The 14,245-nt window shown below is 40.2% G+C and overlaps 1 protein-coding gene across 12 annotated transcripts in view; it reads right to left on the bottom strand.

The window, feature by feature from the left end:
• The window catches only part of PRUNE2 (prune homolog 2 with BCH domain), a 279,200-nt gene that overhangs the window by 188,892 nt on the left and 76,063 nt on the right, over positions 1 to 14,245 (bottom strand). The gene's annotated exons all lie outside the window — the stretch shown is intronic.

Below are 14,245 nucleotides of genomic sequence, written 5' to 3'. Positions count from 1 at the left end.
AACTTTAAAAATATATATATAATTTTAAAAGTGGTTTTAGCCTAGTATTTTAACTTAACTTGTTTAACTTGATTAGTCTTATTTTATGAATCTGTTTTATTAATGTTGTGAGCCACCCCGAGCAGTAGTGTACTGGAGGGGCGGAGTATATAAATACTTTATATAAACAAACAAACAAACAAACAAACAAGCAAATGTGAAGTCTGCCCAATTCAAAGCCAGTACAATGTTCAAGAATACACCCGGATCAATTCTCCAGAACATACTCTGCAGCAGTCTGACAGGTTTTTGTCATTTTTTAAAATCATGGAATTGCTGGGGCTGGGCTTTTTTGGGGGGGGCGATTTCTTCATTTGCACTATGCCTTTTGGGAAACTGTTGTGTTAGACCAAGGATAATATCTAGTATGTGCTTTGCTCTAATTGTAATGTTAGATTATTATAGTTTTTATTTTAGATGTGATTAATCAGCCCATTTTTCCATATGGGGCTCATAAGGTTTGTCACAAGATATGAGACCTGGGCACTATTAGGCTTGTGAATGTTGCTGGAGTTTGAAATGTATGTATGTATGTATGTATGTATGTATGTATGTATGTATTATTTGGAGGGGAAGTTAAGGTAAACTTAACGCAGTTAAGGTTGTGTGTGTGTTATTTGGAGAGGCAGTTAAGGTCATTATATTTTCCACATCTTGTTCCTCAACTAAAATTATTGTTATGGGGTTACCCCTTCCAATTTCTCCCTACTTGACTATGATAAGTTTGGGCCTCTCTGCCTGCCTGTCATATACATTTTACCTCACATGGCAAATAGTTTCAGGAGATCAATTTTTATCAGGAAAATTAAAGGCAAGGTAGTCATTTTCCCAGTCATTTGGCGACCATGACTGAAATCATTGACAATGTGGAGTTGACAGCCATCCAACCCTATGGTAATGGTGAACTAACCACAGCTCAGGACACCATAACACAACCATACTGCCTAAATAACATACCTATTAAGGGTGTGGCCTTTCCCACCATTATGAGCTTGTATGAACATGGAAAGCTTAACATAACATGTTAAACCAAAAGGGTTTTTTAAAAATTGAATATGGAACAAGGTGGTGAGGGCTATTGCAACAAAACAATAGCAAACAATGTTGCTATTGCAACAAACAATAGCATATAGTGTTCTCAGATATGAAAGTCTGTTTACTTGAAAGGAGAGGCAGTGATCAGCTAAATCTACATTCCAAAGTTTTCAGCAGTTTTTGGTGAGACTCCTCCAGTGTTGCTGATCTAACATTAGCCTAGTGAGCATTCTTGAGGCCTCTGGATGTTCTTTCTGAGCCACCATTTGAGGGTTGCAGTGCTGGAAGCTTAGTGCCAAATCCTACACTGGCCACCATCATTTTTGACATGCCACTACCGCATATTATTAATACTAATGTGAAGATCTCTGGCACTGCATGCTTTCCCAATCGTTAAGTTTGCACTCCTCTACTACAGCTGCAACCACCCTTAGATGTGCTTTACAACTTGTCTAAGTAGACAAAATACATTTTTTAAAAACCTGTATGTCAAGGCTTTTAGGAATCTAGCTACTTTGCTTTTCCTTTCAATATTGAAAAAGGGCAGGAATGCATTTTGTTAAAATGTATTTAGCACACTGCAGTCTGCTGTCATTTTTTAAAGTGCACCATAGTCTATCCTAAGTTCATAATCATGTTTAAAAGCTAAGTGATCCATGCCACCAATGTATTAAAATATATGATAACAAATGCAGTCAGCATTTTCCATACCATATGCTTGTAAATGTTATTCTACAGGGAACCAATTAAAACTATGGAAAACTTGGAACACAAACATATGGACCAAGACAGAGCAACTTATCTTGTCACTGTGCTGCTTGCTCAGTACATTGATAAGGGAACTGATAATACTGTATTATGGGACAATGAATTGCCAGTTTAATTAAAAGCTTATTCAGACTCAATATACAAGTACAATCTAGAATTGTGGTTCTCAGTTTGGTATTTCATAGGCTACCAGATCGGTGGCATGTGGTCAAGATTTTACAGTGCTCCTTCAGCTCAGGGCTGGAAGTATCCTTCTGCTCACAGTGTCATATATGCCCTTTTTAACAGTACGTTTTGAGGTCTTTCTCTAGCTGATATTCCCACTTGAGACACAATAAAATGTCAGATCAACATTTTAAATATAATAGAAATTTCAAAACTGCAGTGTCCAAAATAAGAGAAATCAGTCATATTGTATGGAAGGGTGAAGAATGGAACTAGTGGGAGGGCATCTATTTTGCTCTAAGAAAGTACGTATGTAGTAAGGACCATGCTGCTATTGAATAAGGGCCAATCCACACAAGTGGGGGTGGTGGTACAAAAAGCATTAGGAGTGGAACAGTGCTACTTTTAAATACAGGGATGGGGAATTAATCACATGAAGGAATCAAACGTGCCCACTTATTAAAGCTCCCTGTCTTTAAAAGTTAACATGTCAGGGAAAGGGGTTCAAGCCTAGTATTATGCTTGTTTCCAGTGTTGAGGGAAATGTCTGTCCCTCTCTGAGACAATTCAGTGATCTAAAGTTCACCAGCTATTCACCAATCAAGTAAGTCCTCCTATACAGGGAGACATATTGAGGTGTGATGCCTGACACGTTTCCAAGAACTAACTGCATTCCTGTGTTGACATCTCCCTCTTCTTCATGAGGCAGTCTCAGGGCCAAAATACATGTAAAATTAGAGGATGCATTATCCCTGATTGGGCAAGGAGATGCTTAACTCTTTCCTCATAGGCCATTTTTGCAATCAAAAATCCCTCTCCCCCGCTCCACCTAAACTGCTTTCTTACCCATGGGAAAAATATGGGAATACTGTACTTTTCCCAACAGGGGGAAAGCAGCAGGAGGGGTATTTTGATTATGCACCTTTCCCTACCACTGCTGCTGCAATCTCCCTCCTTCCCTCCCTCCCCGCCTCTCTCTCTCACACAGATACACACACACACACAGCCTGCATTTACTCAAAGAGGGGGGGAAACCACCAGTAGACTGACCACATATCCCAGTAATTTGACCCCTAGCTGTGTCATGCTGACATCACTTCATGCATTTCCCCACCCCCATGCTACGTCATTGGTTATAACTGAGGGGATTAGCAAACAACATGGCTGAGAACTAAACATGCAAAAAAGCAGGGGAATTCAACACAGAGCTGCTGCTTTTAGCTAATGTGCTATACTATTTAAAATACAAGGCAAACATTATGATGGGACACATCCACTAAGAATCAGAATGAAAGCCTTAGAAAATTAGATATGTGAAGAAGAAGAAAACCCACACTTCTCTCCCTTTCGGGCAGAGAGCTATCAAACATCTACATAGGGCTGGTCTACATAATCTACACAGGGCTGGTTCAGACACAAAATCTAGCTGTCCCTGTCCCCATGCTATGGTCCTGATCTGCCGGGGTCAATTCAGCAGCTATATACTGCATCAAAAACCAGCTTAGCAACCCCAACCACATGCTTACAAGTAAAATCTAGTTTGACCCTTACTTAGGAATACGTTCTTTTGAATTCACTGGGTACTTCTCAATATATTGTACATGCATGGGATCAAGTTGCATAACTTTTTCATATTCACATCCGATAGACAGTTTCTATTTAATTCCAGTTTTCAACAAAGTTGCAGCCATGATTGAACTGATCCAACGGAACATATTTAGAAGCAACAGAATTTCAAAAGTCTCAGTCCAACATCGTTTATTTATCTATATATAGAGTTCTCTAAGGCATACCCATGGCTAATCCCATGGGTGGCAACTCTTGTGAGAGTTCATGACCAGAAGCACCATGGTGATTGAGCAGTGGGAATTCCATATGCAGATAGGGAGGAGGAGCCTGTGAGAGCAGAAGCACCATGGTGATTGGGCAGTGGGGATTCCATATGCAGATAGGGAGGAGGAGCCTGTGGCACCATGGTGACTGGGCAGTGAGGATTCCATATGCAGATAGGGAGGAGGAGCCTGTGAGAGCAGAAGCACCGTGGAGATTGGGCAGTGGGGATTCCATATGCAGATAGGGAGAAGGACCCTGTGATGGTTAAGATCAGTTGGAATGCAACGGCTACTGGTCGGAAGATGTTCTTGATTGTAGAGGAAAGGAATCTCTCTATATAAAAGGATAGGGGGCAGGGGTCTATAAAGAGAGGGGTCATGAGGGAGGAAAGAGCCCCTTCAGGAGAAGGAGGCTGCCTTTGTGTGAATTAGATGAGGAAATAAGATGAACAAGATCTGTTAACACAGGGAGGGAGGGAGGGCAAGTGCAGGAGAGAGAAAGAGAGAAAAAGAAGGGAGGGGAAGAGAGAAAGAAGGAAGGGCCAGGGACAGGCCCGAGCCTGTCAGCGACCTGAGAGGAATGAGCAGCCATGGCAGTGGCAGCAAGGAAGCTCCCAGTCAACCACTGCTGCTGTTTGGGGCTACACCATTGGCAGAGTGAGGAAAGGGATGGGTCCAGACCTGTCAGTGGCCTGAGGGGAAGGAGTGGCCATGTGTGTGGCAGCAGTGAGGAAGAGCCTGGTCAACTGCTGCTGTTCCTGTGGGGAGGAGCAGGAGTGGGGCTCGGGTGAGGGTGGGGAGTTCTCTGGAGATAGGGGCTGGAGCTTGGCCAATAGGCGCCAGCATGCTGCAGCCACAACCAAGAGGGGTGAGGGGGATGGAATAAAGGGATGGAGGAGTGAGCAAGAGGGATGAGGGGTGGAAGCAACAGGATGGAGGAGGAGGAGCAGTAGGGTGGCTCAGGTAAGGGTGGAGAGATTTCTGAGGTGAAGGGGGCTGTGGCAGGGGGTGAGGGGAGCAATCAAGTACTAGTGCACAGATGTTCTGCGTGGGTTAAGCTAGTTCAATATATTTCTATACCACCCAAAACTGGCATCTCTGGGAGAGAAGATGGGGAAAGACATTGTTCATGAATACTGTATAGGAAGAAAAAGGGGGTCCAATGGAAGGGACCATCAGAATATCATATTTGACATTATCTTCATCCATCACCCCTCCAGTTTCACACTAATCATTCTTACATCTTGACATAGGTTTCTTATCCTATGTCAACACTACTTCCAAGGTCCATAATATATGTTATACACTCACTACTCAGTGGTATGTGCTGATATTTGTATTTATTTAATATTTACGATAATAAATACAGCCCTACTAGATCTGATCAAATGACCACCAAGCTGATAATTCTGCTTCTGCTGCCCACACAGGAAACTGACAAGAAGGTGTTAATGTGTTGTGATATGACAACATGTCAACTAGTGCACAAAGAGTATTAAAGCAACAGCAGTTTTGTGTAATTTGTCTCCAGCAACTGATATTCATAGTGATACTATTTCAAAATATAGAAGTGCCATCATGGTTAATAGCCACTAATAGATATCCTCCAATATAAAGCACTCAGAAATGTTCTATGAATTTTACAAGTTAAGCATGACAGTGTGATGTGCTTCAAAAATACGTTGTCAGACAGTTAGCCTGCTAGGTTTCTGAGACTGTCATGTCTGAACTGTTTGTTCTGAAGATTAGGGCTTTTTATGTAGCAAGATAAATGATCTCTCAGTTGCAACTGTAAAGTAAAGACAACATCTAGACACTTCTTACATTAATTACTGGTGTGTATTCATTGTGAGCCTCAAGGGAACATCCTCAAGACAATATTTCCTGTTAAAAGTGGCAGTCAGCTGACCTTAAATGTGTTGTTAAGTGCCTATGATACACTTGTTAGCAACATTATCATTAATCTCAAATTTTGGAATTACATATAAGAACATGTTGAAAAGTGATTGCATGAGACAACTCACCCCTCTGATGTGGAGACTTTTGTCCAACTCACACTTATTTCAAAGTACAATCTATTGTGGGTGCATTGACCAATCATTCTGACATGAAGCTGCCACATCAAGTAGCCTTACACTTTTCCAGGGCTAGGATGATGTTAGAAGATCCAGTAACACTTTCAAAAATCCCATGGGAAATAATGGTAAAGGAACTATGTGTTTTTATTTTTTTTTAAAAAAAAAAAAGATGGCCATGCAGGGCACATGATAGAGCTTCATACAATTATGAATGGTATAAAGATATGGGCATTGCACTCGCTCGCGCACACATGTTCTCTCTCTGCATCACCCAATGAACCTAATTGTCAGTAGGAACAAGACAGACAAAAGCAAGTTCTTCTTTATAAACATATAAATTACTTATGGAATTCCCCACCACAAAATGTGGTTCAGGCCACCAGCAACTTTAAAAGCAGATTAGACGATTTACAGAGGATAAGTCTATTAGACATGATAGCTGAATTAAGCTTTCATGTGTGAAGGCAGTATGCCTCAGTGGCAGTTTCCAGCAAATTACAAATAAATGCTATTTGATCATTTTAATACTTAAGCTTTGCCTCCATGCTCTCTGTAGCCCCGGGCACATCTGGCACTACTGCTGGAAACAGGATGCTAGTCCAGATGAACTTTGGTCTGATCCAGAAGGACTTTTCTTACAGTTTTATAACTTGGACCAGCCTTACCACAAAACAATGTGGTGCAGTCACTACAAGCAGCAAGACACCATTTTGCTGCAACCAGCCTACATTTCTGTGTCATTAAAGGATATACTCCAGCACAGAGCTGGAACACAGCCCCCATTTTTATTTTTCTCTTTAGGTGTAGAAATGTTCAAAGCCAGCACTGAATGTAAAGAGTGCAGACAGATCTGCAGATCAGGTATGTCTGTCTGCCCAGCACAAATAGCTGAGTGTTCATTTCAAAGGCAACATCTTTCAAACTCCTTCACACAATGAATGCAAGGGAATGTCGGTTAGGCACTTCCTTTCCTTGCTCAACATTGGGGCAAAGCAGAGATTCTTCATCCCAATTCTAACTTTTTGCATTCTGTAAAGTCCCACAGATTGCAAAAGAAGCAGAATGAGTAGGTCAAGTCTATCCTTTTCGCACACCCACCACCATTCCAGAAATGGAAATAAGTGCACGCATACTGTGTAAATCTAATAGGCAGCCAGGAGACATGAGGACTGAAGATTCTGCACTCCACTACCAATCTCAAGCATCCAGGCTCTTATTTGCTTTCTGGAAGTATTCTGCCAGCAAAGCCAAGGCAATAAGAATGCTCAAGCGCTGGCCATTATAGGGCATTGTGGAGCCATTAAGCACATTAAGTCAATACTGTACTCTGCATTTTTTTAAAGGCTAGAGCTCTTATAGTAGCAGCAAATCAATAAACACTGTAAAATCCAGAGCAGGATGTTTTCAGTGCTCCCCTTGAAAGTTATGGTCAGAACTGTAAAAAGTGGAAGTCAAAGGTTAACTTTCTACACTTAACCTCTGCATCATACTGAAGGCTACTTCATAATTACAGCTCCTACTGAGCAGCAAATCTGTTAACCGCCATCTCATGTTTGCTTCTAGTGTGTGTGTGTGGGGGGGGTACATCTAATCCCAATTCTTCAGAGAGTGTATCTGCAAAATATACATATTTCCAAACTTTTTGTCACATTCATACAATTCATTTTGACATGCACATGTAAAACATTTGACAGATACATATTTAAGATATAATGAGGTCATTCACACAATCAAAAACTGTGTTCTACCCGGGTTTGGGAGCTGTGTGTACTCCCAATTCTTGGCTGAGTGGAAGCAAGGTAAGAGGAAAACCTGGATAGAAGTGATTGTGTGGAAGCAAGACAGGAGGAAAAGCTACCCAGGTTTTCCTCCTATATTGGGAGGCAGGACACACACACACACACACACACACAAACTGGGAACACACACAGCTCCCAAACCCAGAGAGAACACAGTTTTTGACTCTGTGAATGACCTCAGTATGTGAAACTGCCTTAGATTCATCATTCACAGAGTGAGATATCACAAGTACTTTTTATAAGCTAGTAATATAGAATGGGTGTGTTTGTGAGTTTAGAAATTCTGATGCTAAAAGACTTGGTTTCAGCTACATTAGTAACTTTTCCTGAATTCTTTTATTTGCATACATTATAGTCTACCTGAGCATATATTTTGGTTTATGACTAATTTGGAATAAAATGCATTCAAGCAGATTCTGTCTGTGCACTTCCTCGTTACCATTACCCAGTACAATCTGGTTAATTATTAAACTAAACTGAATTACAGAAGAAGTGCCAAGGTGCAATCCACTGGAAATGTTTCCTGAGCTAACCTCCTGATAGGAATAAGCGTATTCTGGCATGAACACACGTGGCTATATAAATATGCAGTCAGTTAAAACATATTTGATCTGAGTGCAGTGATTCAATTTTCAGTGTTATTGAAAACACAACTGGAACAGAAAATAACTTGTAAATGCAGAGAAATAAATATGCATCTGGATGGTAAATGAAGGACTGAAGAAGATTAAACATACATGGCCTGGCCTTCCAACCTACAATTGCCAAACACAGACTACTGTTCCAAAGGAGAGCTTTCTCACTACCAAGCAAGTCTAATCAAAGTTAGAAAGAGAAATACAATACTACCTAGAGAAAATCAGTCACAGCCTGATAACACACAGGAAGGTTTAATCAGCTGCTATTAGATACACAGACAATCCTAAATATAGGGGTTTAGAGTCAATATACCAACTAAACATTTGCAATAGAATAAAGCGATCTCAAACCTTGTCATGCTGTAGAAAGCAACAATTGTCCATAAATATCTATTTAGAAGTGCTTTGATTGTTCTTATTAGGCACTAGTAACTGTATTTAATCTAAGAGAAGCTGAAAATATTTTATGTGAACTTTTCATTTGTGAAACAGCCTACATTCACATGGTTCAAAAGTCAAATTTGGGTGCTTTTGTCAAAGGATAAGGTTGTGATCTTGAAACATGGTATAAAAGATGGCATTCGTATCTATGAAGTCTTCCGGGGACAATGCCAGTGTTGTGCTCTTGCACTTATGAGCATGAAGTGTTGTGAAAATGGAAACAAGCAGTCAGTCAGTATAGGCTGCCTCGCCATGAATATTTTGCTCTTGACAAAACAACATAATGAGAATGGGGTTTTTCCCATTCTTATTATGAAAGAAAAATGCATGGGGATAAGCTTGAGTGCCAATTTGACAGGGCAGGAATGCTTCACCTTGAAAAGCCAGATCATTCTCTTGTCATATAATTCTGCAGAGTACGGAGTCCTAGAAAAAACTGTTGTACAATGTACAGACATTCAGCCTCTAGATGTTTTCATGATAAAATGTTATATCATCATATACTTTACCCAAGACAGAAACACAAAGCAATGTTATACCATGATTTATAGCTTGTTATCAGCAGAGCACATTAAGATTTGTTTTCATCTTTCTCTTTCACCTATTCCAACCTGCCTTTTTATCTGACAGGCTAAATGGTGTGTGTGTGTGGGGGGTTCCCCCTCTCTCCACTTACAACCTTGCAGACATTTAAGACCTATTTCTCACCCCCACCCTGCCTTTATTTTCAGGTTTTGGGGACTAAAAGATGGAAGAGACAGCAGCTACAATGATACTATTTCCATTTGTCAAGAGAACTAATTTTTGAAATTTGCCACTTTCAGTGTAAATGTGGAAGATGCACCAAATCCAAAAACTGTGATTGGAAAAGCAAATGTTTACACTTCCCTCAAAAAGGCTGTCATTTTGAATATTTTGCAATTAAATTAAATAAAGCTATCTTAAGACTTATTTCAGAATGGTTTCTATTCCCAAGTTTTTGCTAGCATATAAAATGTACTTTATGCTGCAACTTACAGAAATTAAGGTCCTTCTGACTGTAATTCTTGAGATATTATTACTATTATTTAAAATATTTATACCCCACCCCTCCAGTGCACTCTGCTTAGGGTGGCTTACAACAATAAGATAGACACGAGATATAATAAAAGTTACAAGATTAAATGAATTAAACAAAAAATATTGTCATTAAAAACCACAATTATTATTAGGTTCAAATTAAAGGTTATTTTAAAAGCTAAAAACTGAAAATTATAAAAAGCTAAAGAACCTACCAGATATAACAAAAAAATGGAGCATTAAAAAACCTCCTTTTAAAAAGGTGTGTTTTAAGATGTTTTTTAAAAACATTGAGGGAGGGAGCATGGCGAAGCTCTTCAGGGAGGGTGTTCCAAAGCCAAGGGGCCACTACTGAAAAGGCCCTGTCACTAGTTCCCCCCAACTGGAACTCTGTTAGTGGCGGGGTCATGAGCAGGGCCTGAGATAATGAGCGGAGGGCCCTGGCAGATTCATATGGGTGAATGCTGTCCAACAAGTACCCCGGCCTCAAGCCATGTAGGGCTTTAAAGGTCAATACCAGCACCTTGAATCTAGCCCGGAAGCGGACCAGTAGCCAATGAAGCTGATGCAGGATGGATGCACCCATGATATCCACACATGTACAATTTCTGTTCATACGCAATACAAAACTTCTAATCAAACATGCATTTCAGTTCGAACCAGTGCTTTTTCATCACGTAGTGCAGATGCAAGTGTCTGCTTATGTTGCAAAAGCTACAACAGTGTCCTATATGAAGGGCAAGAAAGCTTCTTTAACCAAGGGCAAGAAAATTTCTTTAACCACCATGAAAACAACATTGGTGCTAGATAGGTGGTATGCCTTAATAACTTGTGTTATTAATAACTCGTGTTATCTCCTAGTGGTATCCCTGGGTCCCTGGGTTTGTGCACAGGCATGTCTCCTCCTTATAATTACTTTTGTCCCTCATAGGGAATTTTCCCCAGGGTAAGTGCTACTGTTTCTTGGTGCAGTGGGTTAACCAAGTCCCTTGGCATCTGATTTCATGCTCCATAGTTAGCTAATGTCTGGGAATCTTTTTTTTCTCCCACTGACACTTCAATATGATTCAAAGAATCAGAGTTATGAATCAGGTATACAAGTCAGGGATAAGGTTCAGAACAAATAGTATATTGTGTTGTTGTTGATATTTTTTGTGAAGAGGGGATCCTCTCTCTCTTTAATCTCTGTTTACTGACTGACATCCTTCCTGACTAATCTCTGTATACTGACTGACATCCTTCCTGACTGCATTACTCAGCAGAAGTCCTACTGAAATTAAATAGTCCTATAGAGTAACTCCTGAGAAGTACTACTACTGAGTAACTGAATCTCAGTGTCAGCCACTGTGAATACCTTCGAGTCACTGAATGAGAGCATTTTAGAGTTAGAAGGGATCTAGGGGCTCTTTTAACCCAAACCCTCACTCAGAGACAGAAACTGCTGCAGCATCTCTGACAGATGGCCATCCAGCCTCTATCTGAAAACTTCTTAGAAGAAAAGCCCACCATTGCATGAGGCAGACTGCTCCACTATCAAACAGCTCTAACAATTAGGAAAGTCATCCCAATGGCTAGCCTAAGTCTGCTTCTTTGTAGTTTCAACCCACTGATTCTAATTCTGCCTTTAGGTGCAACAAAAGTCTGCTCTTTCTTTTCAAGCCCTTCAGATATTTGAAGATGGCTATTATATACCCCTTAGTTTTCTCTTCCCAACCCTAAACATATCCAGCTCCTTCAACCATTCTTCAAAAGCTTCCAGACCCCTCACCATCTTTGTTACCATCCTCTAAACTTGTTCCAGTTTATCCACATCTTACTTAAAATGTGGAGCCCAGAATTGGACAAAGTATTCTAAATGAGGTTTGACCCATACAAAAAAGAGTAGAACTATTGATTCTTGTGATCTGGATACTATGCCTCTGTTTATGCAGCCCAATATTGTATTGCAGCTGTATCACACTGCTGACTCATGCATAACTTGTGGTCCACAAAGACTCCTACATCCTTTTCACATGTACTGCTGTCAACCCAGGTTTTTCCCATCCTACACTTGTGCATTTGTTTTCTCTTACTTAAATACAGGACTTCACAGTTGTCTCTATTGAACTTCATTTTGTTGATTTTTGGCCCAATGTTCAAGTCTGTCCAGATCATTTTGAATCTTGATTCTAAGTTGTTTGCTATCTCCCAGCTTTATGTCAACTGCAAATTTGAAAAGTATTTCCTCTACTTCCACATCCTATTCAATTACAAAAATCTTGAACACCACAAGGCCCAGGACAGAGTTCTATGCTACTCCAGTTGATATCTCCCTCCTCCAAGTTGACATAGAGCCATACATGAGCATTTGTTGGATACAGTTATCTACCCAGCTCTGAATTCACCTAAAAGTAGTATTATCTAGCCCAGATTTAACCATCTTGTCAATCATTATATCTATATGCTCCCAGACCATTCACAATAATGCCCAGCAAGCAACACTGGATTTGAGTGGGGACTGGAGGCTTAGGAGAAACAAGTCAGGATAACTACTTGAAACTGACCCCATCCTTCTCTCCGTTACATGAAAGCAAAGCCTTGGTTTGTCAAACCCCTGTTGTCAATACCTTATTAGGAAACATTATGGCATTTTACATAATGAATGAACTGTCAGTCATGACTACTGTGCCAAGTGTAATTAAAATGAAATCAGGTCAACAATTGCATATGCCAACTCACTGTGTATATTTAGGAGGTACTCTCCCTGGACTTATAACAGAGCTTGCCATAGACCCATGACCCACAATCCAATTCTTCCACAGCTTGTAATAAGAACAACCATCATCAATACTCCAAATTTTAATACCATTGCTCTTCATACAGGACAGAATTTCCCCTTTCACTATAAATAAGGAACTCAAAATAAAAGTTAAACACAACATCCTAATTTATTATTGCATTTTTAACACAGTAGCTACTTTGGATACAGGATCCACTGAGCAAATTGTACCTTCTGTCTTTCTGAGTAGACACCTTATATATACCCTATATATAATGCCTTCCTACGTTCTTCATTTTAAGGTCCAGGACCAGTGGCAGTCCATATCAGCTCTGAATGCAGCCCCCTAACTGTTTATTGGGCCTGTGAGAAGCTTTGAATACTCTGCACAGTCCCCGTCACCATGTGGGGATGACCATTTAACCTTTAAGGGAAACGGAGCTGTCTTGAGCCCCTGCATCATCTTGGAAAGCATGCACAGAGTGCTGGGAAGTATAGTTCTTCCCAGTACTTGCCTCCTACAGCACTTAAGAGAGGGCCCCATCTGTCTTAAAGGGTCCTCCCAGCACTGAGAAAAGTGCAGCACTGTGCAGATGTCAGCATAATGGAAAATGGCTCTCACATTGAAGTGTGTGTTGTTGTTTTTTGCAAAGTGGCCCACACTTGAAAAATAGTGACGATAACTATAGAAATAGTGGAGATCACATTTCTAAGCAGAAATGAGAAGGGCAGTACGCAGCAGTTCTGGAAAAGAAATCTCTTTAATAAAAAGACTATTTTCAACCACAACTAGTAAAAAGCAAGGACACATTAAATTGCTATATTTTTAGACATGTAGTAATCAATCATGCACAATAAAACTGGCTATTAAAATGGAAGATAATGTGACTTTAGGATGATGGTTTGCTGCCTAATTAAAATCTGCTCATCAATCACAGTGAAAATAAATACATACTTTCTCTAGAATGTATCAGAACTATGCAGGTGGCAGCAATGTTTAAACACAGCTGTTACTTTTCGGATAAATTCTGGATAGAGAAATTTGTCTGAGGACTTATGAAAATGTTTTCACACAGCATACCTTCAGTCTGATATTTCTTGGAATAACTAATAGTCATGATTAAAACACTGAGCAGTGTTTTAATGTTGACCTCATACAATGATTTTTGTCGACCCCTTCTTTGTTCTACTGCCCCAATGCATGTTCATGAGGGTCACCCAGCCCTCAAGGACATATTTTCAGGAAGCATCAGGTCACTTAAATTTAACTCTGTTTTACTAGTCAGTGGCTGACATTCTAACTAAGAAAGCACACACATTAGGGTGGGACTCTGCAGGAATATGATGGGGCCTGAGCACAATTCTCCCAGTCCTCCTCTGTGCATACCACTGTGCCAGCAGGTTAAACTGCCCAGCTCTGCCTGCGCTCCTTAAAAACTCCATACAAGAGGAAACACATCACTGATCCTCCGTAAAAGAGTCAGTATTGACCCCCATTAAAAACAGTGCTAGCAGTTAGTTCAGCTAATTACAGCTTTTATTTGTCCACAAGACATAAATCTCAAATACGTTTTCTTTATAGACATTAGTTTGGATAATTCCTCCTTGAAACAGGTTATCAGAAATGCAGCAA

This window comes from Hemicordylus capensis, chromosome 2, assembly GCF_027244095.1.
Source record: "Hemicordylus capensis ecotype Gifberg chromosome 2, rHemCap1.1.pri, whole genome shotgun sequence".
Lineage (NCBI taxonomy): Eukaryota > Metazoa > Chordata > Lepidosauria > Squamata > Cordylidae > Hemicordylus > Hemicordylus capensis.
The sequence above is the reverse complement of the archived record's forward strand: the minus strand, read 5'-3'. Positions and strand labels throughout refer to the sequence as shown.